Source organism: Carcharodon carcharias, chromosome 22 (genome assembly GCF_017639515.1).
Source record: "Carcharodon carcharias isolate sCarCar2 chromosome 22, sCarCar2.pri, whole genome shotgun sequence".
NCBI lineage: Eukaryota > Metazoa > Chordata > Chondrichthyes > Lamniformes > Lamnidae > Carcharodon > Carcharodon carcharias.
The window spans coordinates 20910523-20922521 of record NC_054488.1 but is presented as its reverse complement, the minus strand read 5'-3'; positions in this window follow the sequence as shown (position 1 = coordinate 20922521).

Below are 11999 nucleotides of genomic sequence, written 5' to 3'. Positions count from 1 at the left end.
AACAGGCCTAGCATCTTTGTGTGGGTGTTCGGCAGCAGCGGGGTGAGGAGGCTCTGGAGCCCTGATATGTCCCACTCTCGTTGGGGTGGGCCGTGCGTGAAGAGAGTCCATGTGCAATTTTCACTAATTAATGTTCGTCTCTCTTTTTCAAGAGAAGAATGCTCATAACGTGGCAGAGCGTGCGAGGACTGGTGGCGGCCAGGAGCAGATCGCCATTCTTAGCCGCTTCGAGCAGGAGGCCCTGGATCTGGAGAGGCGCCATGTGCCAAGGTTCACTGGTATCGATGAGCCTGGGGTGCCACGGCCAGGCATTTATGCCCAACAGTGAGGTCCACATTGTTCTCCCAACAGCTATAGCAGTGCTGAATGTTAATTGATTTAATTTTGCAATATGGCTTGACCATTGGTTATGGAAAGATAAGCGCGTAATGATCTGGAGGATGGGGATGCACATTGACATTGTCTCCACATTAACTAATCCAATGTCCTTGTTCTTCCTTTCAGCATCAGTGGAGCAGGGTCGGGAGGAGGAGCAGTAGACGCCCCCCTCACACCTGAGGGCCCTGAAGTCTCACCAGTGTCACACCATCTCTGCCAGGCAGGCACCAGCGCAGATTCTAGCACCTTGGTGGGAATTAGAACATTGGCTAGTGTCCCTGAGCACTGTGGAGAGGGCACTTCACAGTCACTGGAGGAGCTGGCAGAGTCAGAGAGTGCCCATGGTGCCAGCAGTCAGAGGACTGCAGGGGACCAGGCACATGCTCAGTCGGTGCCTGATGATGTGCTTCTGGAGTTGTCCGCGATGCAGCAGGTGCAGGAAATGTGGCCAGGTGTGCCGGAGCATCTGGGGGAGATACATGAGGCTATGCTTGGCTTGGTCTCCTTGGTGGAGGAGTCTACGCGGACGATCGCCGAAGCAATGAGCCACATGTCCGAGCGCCATGCATCCTCCATGGAGAAAATGGTGACTCTCATGGAGAGGTTCCTCCAGGAGACCCGTCAGGGCTTCCTGGGGATGCGCTCAGACCAGCAAGCCCTCACATCGGCATTGACCTTAGCTGGTCAATGCCAGTGTGGAAGATGGTTTGCGCATCAACTTTCCCAGCTCAGTGCCAATTCATCCATGGTGAGCAGGGAGGTCCGAAGCGACCTCATGTTGGCGCAGCTGCTGCTTGGCGTCTCTGCGGGCACCTCTCAGGGCACTCTGGATGAGGGCAGCAGCTCTTCTGCTCCTCTCCCAGTGACCGTTGCATCTGGTGAGGCTGCAACGACTGGGGAGATGCCAGCTGTGGAACTGTCAGCCCCCTCCCAGGCGGGCCCAACACAGGCTCCATGGGCCAGAGGACGACCGCCAAGGTCATCAAGGCCAACAGGACAGCAGAGTCAGCAGGCTGTCTCAGATGCCACTCCCAGCTTTGGGGCAGTACCAAGACATAGCACCCAAAAACAAAAACATAAGGCACACCACGGGATTTTCACTGGTGCTTTTGTGTTGGCCCAAGATGAGGTCTTTATGATTTGTTTCCTTTGGCAACACTATTCCATTTTTTTGGAATAAGTTGGTTTGCTTGACAGAATAAATTCAGACATGTCACCATGGCTGAGGGTGCTTCTATTCTTCTGCATGTGGATGGTTTCCAAAAACGTAATGAGTGCTTTGTTGGTCATTCAGCTTTATTAACAAGGCCCTTAGTGGCTGTTCCTAACCTGGCAGATTTTGCACTTAGGTATCGAGTATGGAGCCTACAGCCCAGGCTTGTCCTGGAGGCCCATATGTGGTGTGCTAGCTGAAAGTTCATTGGATTAAAGCCTCCCGGGTGTCCCTGCCTTCCTGCAGTATGCCCAGGTTACCCCCTCAGCATTTCCCTGTGCGTGCTCACCCTCAGACTCACTGCTGGACTCATCGTGTACGGCTACAGCCACTGCATCAACGTTTTCATCATCCACAGCATCACCCGTTTCCAGCGCAAGATTGTGGAGAGTGCAGCATGCAGCCACTATCAGCGAGACACGGTCTGAGGGGTACAGGAGTGCACCTCCTGAGCGGTCCATGCATCGGAAGCGCAATTTGAGAAGACCAATGGTTCTCTCCACCACAGCCCTTGTGGTGCCCTGGCTCCTACTGTACCACTGCTCAGCCTCTGTTCTTGGATGGCGAAGAGGTGTCATGAGCCACCTTCTGAGGGTCAGCCTCAGCAGCCATCCATCCAGCCGGGCTGGAGCACTGAAGAGCCCCGGCACCTGGGAGTGTCTGAGGATGTAGGTGTCATGGGAGCTGCCTGGGTACCTTGCACAGACTTGTAGAATCAGCATCCTGTGGTCACACACTATCTGCATGTTCATGGAGTGGAAGCCCTTCCTGTAGATGAAGGCACCGGGCTCACCTGCTGGCGCCTTGATGGCCACATGTGTACAGTCTATAGCACCCTGGACACGGGGGAAGCCAGCAATGGCCGCGAAGCCTCTGGCTCACTGTGTCTGACTTGCCTGGTCCCAGCAGAAGTGGATGAAGGTCAATGCCCGTCTGAACAGAGCGTCTGTAACCTGCTTGACACAAATGTGGACAGCTGATTGGGAGACACCGCAAAGATCACCCACCAACCCCTGGAAGGAGCCAGAGGCATAGAAGTTGAGGGCAACTGTGACCTTTAGAGCCACTGGCATGGTGTGTCCACCCATACAGTTAGCAGAGATCTCACGCCTTATCATCTGATAGATATAATTGACTGTCTCCCTTGAGAGACGGAGCCTCCTTCGGCACTGCACCTCAGAAGTATTGAGGTAGCTGCATGGTCACCTGTTTAGCCTGGCAACAGGATAGTGGCGTCTTCGGCCCCTTCCACCTTGGACTACTTCTTGACCCTGCACCCCTTATACCTATGCCTATCCCCCCCAAAGGTTGCTGCCCTGGAGGCTGAATTTGCAATCCTGGGCTCCACTCCCTTCTAGCCCACCCTTCCTCCTTAGGGGAGCTGCCTTCAGTGGACAGTTCAGCTCCTAAACCCAGGCTCAGGGAAGGCTTCCTGAAACCTGCAGGCCCAGAAAAGATTACTCACTGCAGAGTGCTGACCTGAAGGTTAAAAGTCCAGAAAAAGCAGCTGGTATGTGTTTTGAAGAATTGCAGATCACACAGGCAAGTTTCAAAAACCTTCAGAAATCAATACTTGACTATGCACACTTGTGACCCCAGCCAGCCCTCTTATCGCACCTGTAGATGAGGTTAATACAAATGTGTCCTACCTGCCTGCCCATTGTGCTCATGCACCAATCCGAAGCATCTTTTGAGGGAAAAGGTTCCAGGTTTCCATTACTCTTGGTGTGAAAAGGTACATAGCTTCTTAAATTTTAAAATTATGCCCCCCTTGTTCTGATTTCCCACCAGAGGTAATAGTTTCTTTCTACCTATTGCATCAAATTTCTTGTAGCTTTTTAGATCACCCTTCAACCTTCAAAAGTCAAAGGAATACGAGCCAGATTTATTCAAGCTGTTTTAATAACATTATACTTTTATCTTTGATATCATTCTGGTGAATTTGTGCTGTAATCCCAATGAAGGCCAGTATATCTTTCCTGAGGTTTGCTGCCTGGAACTGAACACAGTTTTCCAGATGGACTCTAATCAAAGGTCTGTCCAAGTGAATTCTTTTTCTTTGCATTCCAGCATCTTTGAGATAACGTTCACTATTCTATTATCCTTTTCGATTATTATTTTTTACCTGTCCACTTGCCTTTAAGGCTTTGTATATATTGAGGTGAGGTGAGAGTGACTGGCCTTGACATCAAGGCAGCATTTGACACACATTTGCTGCCAGACCTGCTGAGTTTTTCCAGCACTTTTTGTTATATTTTAGATTTCCAGCATCTGCAGTATTTTCCTTTCATTGCAGCATTTGACCGAGTGTGGTTTGGCAAAACTAGAGTCAATGGGAATCAGGGGGAAAACTCTCTGCTGGTTGGCATCATACCTAGCACAAAGGAAGACGGTCGTGGTTGTTGGAGGACAATCATCTCAGTTCCAGGGCATCACTGCAGGAGTTCCTTGGAGTAGTGTCCTAGGCCCAACTATCACCATTCGCAACTCCTCAGATACTGAAGTAGTCCATGTCCAAATGCAGCAAGACCTGGACAACATTGGACCCTTGTTGGACTAACAAATGGCAAGTAACAAACGCCACACAAGTGTCAGGCAATGACCATCTCCAACAAGAGATAATCTAACCATCGCCCCTTGAACTTCAATGGCGTTACCATCACTGAATCCCCCACTATCAACATCCTGGGGGTTACCATTGAACAGAAACTGAACTGGACTCACGATATAAATACTGAGCAAGTCAGAGGCTAGGAATCCTGTGGTGAGTAACTCACCTCCTGACTCCCCAAACCTGTCCACCATCTACAAGGCACAAGTCAGGAGTGTGATGGAATACTCCCCGCTTGTCTGGATGAGTCCAGCTCCCACAACACTCAAGAAGCTTGACACCATCCAGGACAAAGCAGCCAGCTTGAGTGGCATCCCATCTATGAATATTCATTCCTTCCACCACTGAAGAACAGTAACAGCAGTGTGCACCATCTACAAGATGCACTGCAGGAATTCACCAAGGCTCCTTATGTTGCACCTTCCAAACCCACAGCCACTATCATCTAGAAGGACAAGTGCAGCAGATAGATGGGAACAGCATCACCTGGAAATCCCCCTCTAAATCACTCACCATCCTGACTTGGAAACATATCACCGTTCTTTCACTGTTGCTGGGTCAAAATTCTGGAACTCCCTCCCTAACAGCACACAGGGTGTACCTACACCACATGGACTGCAGCTGTTCAAGAAGGGAGCTCCCCACCACCTCCTCAAGGGCAATTGGAGATAGGCAATAAATACTGGCCCAGCCAGCAACGCTCACATCCCGTGAATTAATTTTTAAAAATTGGAAACCCAAATCCCTTTGCTCCTGCATCATTCCTAGTTTATGGCTCTGATACTTTGTGCGGGTGAACTAAGGTGTCACTTTAGGATCCACCTTCTAGAGGTGCAGAGCCCTTCATGAAAAAAATGCTCAGGTAAATCTATTCCAGATGGTTGCAAACATGCAACTTGAAAACATTGATGGCATCAGTCATCCCATCGCTTTGTGATTTATATTCATTGAAATAATCATAACATAGTTCTTCTTACTTTTCTGTAACCTTCCCAAAAATGGACAAAGTTTTCTCCCTCCTTTTACTTGAAATTAAAGGGATAAATTTGCATCATTAACATTCTCATCACAGAGCTTTGTGTGTAAAAATTCCACTTTGAAACTTTACTGTGTCTCAAAAGAGCACCAATTTTTATCTATTCATTTTATTTGGGTATGTGAAAGTGTCCGTGTATCAGCTACATCCTCCCAGAATGGAAAGCTCTGGGCTGAGGGTGTGAGAGACACAAAAATACAATTCAATTGTTTCCAAAATGTGCCCAACCAGAGGTCTGTCCTATTCAGGGGTTAAAGCTAGTTATTGAGTGCTGGTACGAAATACTGCAGCTGCTGAAAATCTGAAATAAAAACAGAAAGTGCTGGAGACACTCAGCACACCAGAAAACATCTGTGGAGTGGGAAACAGTTAATGTTTAAGGTTGATGGCATTGCATCAGAACAGGAAGAAGATAGAGATTTAACAGTTTTTAAGCAATCATCGAGCCAGGGGTAGGTGGGGATGAGGGGAGGAAAGAATAAAAGGTTTGTGATGGAATGGAGGGCACATATGATTCGATGACAAAAGAGATGCTGGCGCCAGGCAACAGACGAGAGCTGTTGGTGTTGTATGTTTGGCACACATGGCCTAATAGTGACAGCCCCGAGTTACATTTGGTCAAAACTGCAAATTGAAAAAGACTTTCCTTTCATTCTTTCTTTCCCTCAGTCTTGCATTCCCTTCAACTCTCTGTATCTCTCACTCTTTCTCTTACTCATGTACAGTATTCCTTTTCTAGCTCCCATCCCTGCTCATGCTCTTTCTAAAACTGATCCTAATGCTCCCTCATTCTCTCTCTTCCTCTTGTTCACCCACAATCTCTTGCTGCTGTTCTATTCATAAAGACTGACCCTACAGCACCAATAACTATGGCGAGACACACCACAGTCTTTCAGGGAACGCTAGCTTGCCGATCTGACTGAAATATGTTTGCAAAGCATTTCCAAAACATCAGTAAGAGGTTCATGTTTTACAAATACGATGTGATGTATCCAGGTCACCATCAATCAGTGGCATTAATCTTAAATGGATAGAAATAATGAGATGGAATCCCAAATAATAAAAACAGAATTACCATGAATAAATAATAAAGCAAGGACAACTCCCGGGGACAATATTGATCATTAGCCTCTGCTTAGATATTGGATCAAAGCCTGTGGTGGCTAATAAATCCAGGACAACTGCAGCCTCAGACATTAACTGGAGTATCTTAGGGAACTGGCTTCAGTAACAGTCAATTTACAAACATGAAGTAGCAGTATGGTATACATGAGTTTTCAGAATAATGTGCTACTCTACCTTGTAGCTTCCCACCTGTGGAACCAGTTCCCCTTTGTCAACAATGATTTATCGTCAAAGAACTGTAGCAAATTTGTCAAACATGATTTCCCTTTCATAAAGCTATGCTGAGTTTGTTTGAAGCTTTTATAAATGTCCTGCTATTTCTTCCTTAATAATGGACTCTAGCGTTTTCCCAATGACAGATGTTAGGCTGAGTGGCCTATAGTTTCCTGCTTTTTGTTTCCCTCCCTTCTTGAAAAGGGGCGTCACATTAGCCATTTTCCAATCCGCTGAGTGAGTTCGGTGTCTAGTGAGTTCTGGAATGTTTCGACCAATGCCTCCACTATATCTACAGCCACTTCCTTTCAAACCCTTGGATGCAGGCCATCAGGTCCTGGTAACTTGTCTGCCTTTAGTCCCATGCCTTTAGTCCCATTAGTTTGTCAAATACTTTGTCCTTCGTGATAGAGACTGTTACAAGATCTTTCCTCCCATTAGCTCCTTGCTTATCTGATATCTCTGGAATGTTTATAGTGTCCTCCACCCCGAAGACCAATACAAAATATTGCTTTAAATTATCTGCCATTTCCTTGTTCCCCGTTATCAATTCTCCAGTCGCATTCTCCAAGGTCCCACACTCACTTTAGCCACTCTCTTTTTATATACCCATAGAAAAATATATTTCTTGCCAATTTACTTTCATCATCAATTTTCTCCCTCTTTATTAGTTTTTTAATCATCCGCTGCTGGTTCTTAAAAAATTCCCAATCCTCTGGCCTACCACTAGTTTTCGCCACTGTGTATGCCTTAGTTTTTGATTGGATAATCTCCTTGACCACTTTTGTTAACCACGGGTGGTTCATCCTTCTCAATGAGTCCTTCTTTTTGACCGGGATAAATTTTTGCTGAGCATTATGAAATATCTGCTTAAATGTCTGCCACTGCTCATCCACTGACCTTCCCCTTAGCCTATTTTCCCAGCCCACTTTAGACAACTCTTTCTTCATACCTCTGTAATTGCCCTTATTTAAGTTGAGGACACTGGTTTGAGACCGGAGTTGCTTGCCCTCAAACTGAATTTGAAATTCTACCACGTTGTGATTGTTACCCCCTAGTGGATCCTTAACTACAAGATGTCTTATTAATCCCACCTCATTACACATTACCAGATCTAAAAGCCTGTTCCTGGGTAGGTTCTGCAATGTGTTGCTCTAAGAAACAATCCCTGATGCACTCTATAATTTCATCTTCCATGTTACCCCTGCCAATCTGACTTGTCCAGTCTATATGCAGATTAAAATCACCCATGACAATTGTAGCACCCTTATTACATGCCTCCATAATTTCCTGATTTATACTGTGTCCTACAGTGAGGCAAATCTTCAGGGGCCTATAGACGACTCCCAACTGTGACTTCTTTCCTTTGCTATTCCTTATTTCTACCCAAACTGATTCGACATCACAATCTATTACATCTATATCACTGCTCACCACCGCACTGATACCTTCCTTTATTAACAAAGCTACCCCACCTACTTTTCCTTTTTGCCTTTTTTTTTAAGAATGTTGAATACCCTTGAATATTGAGTTCCCCAGTCTTGGTCACCCTGCAACCACATGTCTGTAATAGATAACCAATCATATCCATTTATTTCTATTTGTGCCTTCAACTCATCTATCTTGTTACAAATGCTGTGCGCATTCAGATAAAGAGCCTTAAGCTTTGACTTTTTACCATTATTACTCATTCTGGTTCTAATTTCTGCTGCACTCTTCTGCTTATATTTTCTGCCCCTTCCTGTCACACTTTGATTACCATTTGCCTCTTCACCATCCTGCACCTCTGGTCTCTCTTTTCTTTTTGAATTTTTTAAACTTCCCTACAGTTGAACCCTCCACCGCCCCACCCCCCCCCCCCAACTAATTAGTTTAAAGTCCTATCTACAACCTTAGTTATACGATGCACCAGGAAAGCATGGTTCAAATGAAGCCCGTCCCAACGGAACAGTTCTCTCCTTCCACAGTACCGATGCCAGTGCCCCTTTAATTGGAACCCATTTCTCCCACACCGATCTTTGAGCCATGCATTTACCTCTCTGATCTTATTTACCCTACGCCAATTTGCACGTGGTTCAGGTAGTAATCCGGAGATTGATACCTTTGTGGTGCTGCTTTTTAAGTTAGCCCCGGGTTGCTGGTAGACCCTCACTAGAACCTCTTTCCTAGTCCTTCTTATGTTGTTGGTACCTACATGGACGACGGCAACTGGATCTTTCTCCTCCCACTCCAAGTTCCTCTCCAGCCCAGAAGAGATGTCCTTAACCTTGCCACCAGGTAGGCAACACAGCCTTCGGGACTCTGTCTTTGCTGCAAAGAACAGTATCTATTCCCCTAACTATGCTATCCCCTATTACTACAACATTTTTCTTTTCTCTCCCCATTTGAATGGCTCCCTGTACCAAGGTTCTGTAGTCAGCTCACTCATCCTTCCTGCAGTCTGTGCCCTCGTCCACACTGAGAGCAAGAACCTCATACCTAATGGACAAGGGCACTGGCTGAGGCACCTCCAAAGCTAAATTCATGATCCCCATACCTACCTCACTCACAGCCACACCCTCCTGTCTCTGACCAAGGTCCAAATTTGATGTAATTAATCTAAGGGGTGTGACTGTCTCCTTAAACACGGTATCGAGGTAACTCTCCCCCTCCCTGATGTATCGCAGTGTCCGCAACTCGGACTCCAGCTCATCAACTCTGAGCTGAAGTTCCTCGAGCAGCCAACACTTGCTGCAGATATTGTCACTGTAGACCGCACTGGCGTCCACCAGGCCCCACATACTACAGCTGCAACACATCGCCTGCCCAGCCACCTCTGTTCTATTTAATTAATTAATTTGGATGTTAAATATTTTAAAAATGAATTTCTTAACTGTACTCTTCAGCTGTAATAACGTCTCCTGATTTAAACCACTTGGCCAATCAAAAGAAACACGGAAGAGATGCCCACCAATCACCCACCTGTTTTCCTTTGACGTCAGACTTCAGCTCTGGCAGGTAGAAACAGGTTGAAGGGGCTCTCTGCCGCTGGTTTTTATCTCCCGCCATTGCTGCCCTTCTCATGCAGGACCACTCTCCTGTGGCCTTTCCCCATTGTACCTTGGACGCAGCTGTCCTAAGCTTTAGTGCATCCCTCAGCATGTAGTCCGGGACCTTGGAATGTGCCATTCTGCAGCACTTGGTCATGATTTCCACAGAATACATTTTTGATCACCTCCCAACATTCATCTGTAGTTTATCCATAAATATTTCTGCCCAGTCAATTGAGGTCAATTCCTGCCTCATCCTTCCAAAGTCAGGCTTAACTAAATTTAAAACTTTAGATTATGACCTACATTTCTCCCTTACAAACCAAATATCATGTTCTATCATAATATGGTCCCTATTAGCTAAATGCTCCCGATGGTTAGATTATTGTCTAATTCAGGCATATTATTCATCATTAAATTTAATGTAACCTGTTTATTCACATATTATTAGCTGAACACCAGATGGCCCCTTGTTGTTAGCCTGTTGTAGCAATTAAACTCCAAGGTGTCTCTTGTCTTAATCTTTGGCAGAATATTCTAGATATTCTGGGAATAAAAGCAGTTTGTAATTGTCACGAATATGAGTGTGTAACTAAACATGCAGGAGGCAAAATATCTTGAAAGTGGAATAATGAAGGAATTTTTGTACATGTGTTTATTTCCATTTTACCTGTCGAGTATGTATAGACTGACAGTGAAAGTCTCTCCATAGTCTCACCTATGTTATCTCTCTAACCTGCTCCAGCCTTACAACCCTTTGAGAATTCTGCATTCCTCTAATTTTGGCCTCTTGCGCACCCCGATTTCCTTCACCTCACCATTGGCGGCGATGCCTTCAACCTAGGCTGAAGGCCTGGTATTCCCTCCCTACACCTTTCTGCCTCTCAACCTCTCTCTTCTCCATTAGGACCCCCCTTAAATCTGCCTCTTTGATAAAGCTTGAGTTCACATTTCTAAATATCTCCTTATGCTGCTTGTTGTAAACCATTGGCACAGAACCCCTGTTCCCTGGAGGGTCATACCCTGGACATACCCCAGAAGATGTGCTGGGGACCCCTCAGACATCCCCAAGCAAGGACTGCATGGGAATTGCCCAGGAAGTTTAAACTTCCGATGGGCAATTACCATGCACCTGGAACCCTCCGAGTCTTCAATTTAAATCAGAGACATCGGATGGTTCAGACTCTCTTGGCAGAATAGTTACCCAGGAAAGATTAGAAGGATTAAAACCAGTTCTAACTCATGGGTAACTATGGTAGTAACCCCCACCCCCCAAAAACCCCGACCCACAACTGGACCCCTGACTACCTCCCTAAACCGCCCAACTACCCTCATGTCCCCCTGACTACTCTCCTGACCCCCCCGACTACCCCAACCCCCAATGAACACCCACACCCCTACTACCCCCCCCCAACCCAACCACCCTCCCAATACTCAACCACCCTCTGTATACAACCCCATACCTGAACACGCCTCAACCACATTCCCAACCCCTCAAGTCCCCCCACCCCTGACTACCCTTCTGGCCACCCAGCCACCTGACTACTCCCCCACCCCCATTGACCACCTATCTCCCCCCAACCACCCCGACTACCCCCTCAACAACCTCTCAGCCACCTGACTACCCCCTCGCTAACCCTTCCGAATCCCCGACTATCCACCCCCACCCCCTGACCCGACCACCCGACACCCCCTCCACCTCTCAATTACTCGAATACCCCCCACACCCCTGACTACCCTCCCGACCCTCTGACCGGCCACCATTGGGGATAGCATAGTTAGGGGAATAGATACTGTTCTTTGCAGCAAAGACAGAGAGTCCCGAAGGCTGTGTTGCCTACCTGGTGGCAAGATTAAGGACATCTCTCCACCGATCCACGCCCTGACCCATTCTACCCACTTGCTTTATACACTTACCATCACCCCCCGGCTTCTCAAAGTGTATTTGAACACCGGGACCCTTAAACCTACCTGGTTGATGGCAGCTGGTGCTGTGAAATGGGGGAGTGACTTCACTTCCCCTGACGCTGCTGCCCTACATAGGAACCAGGTATTCCGCACGTTTCTCATCAGGCCCAGGTTGGATGTCTGGGCAGGAAACGTGCAGCTCCCGACCTGGGCAAGTAAAAAGGAGCAGAGTGGAAATCCGACGGCGATTGTCACTCCTAGAGGCTCTGGGCCATTGTGTGGGAAGCACCTTGGGATGTTTTACAATATTAAAGGCTGACATTAGGTTCAATCATGGGGCAGCGTTACAATGAGTTGAGCCTAGTCATGTTCTTGCCCAACATATATTCTTTTGGAATAGAGGAACAGCTCAGATCCTTGAACCTGTACCAGCCACCATTCAGTGAGATCATGGCTGACCTGCAACCTAACTCCATATATCTGCCT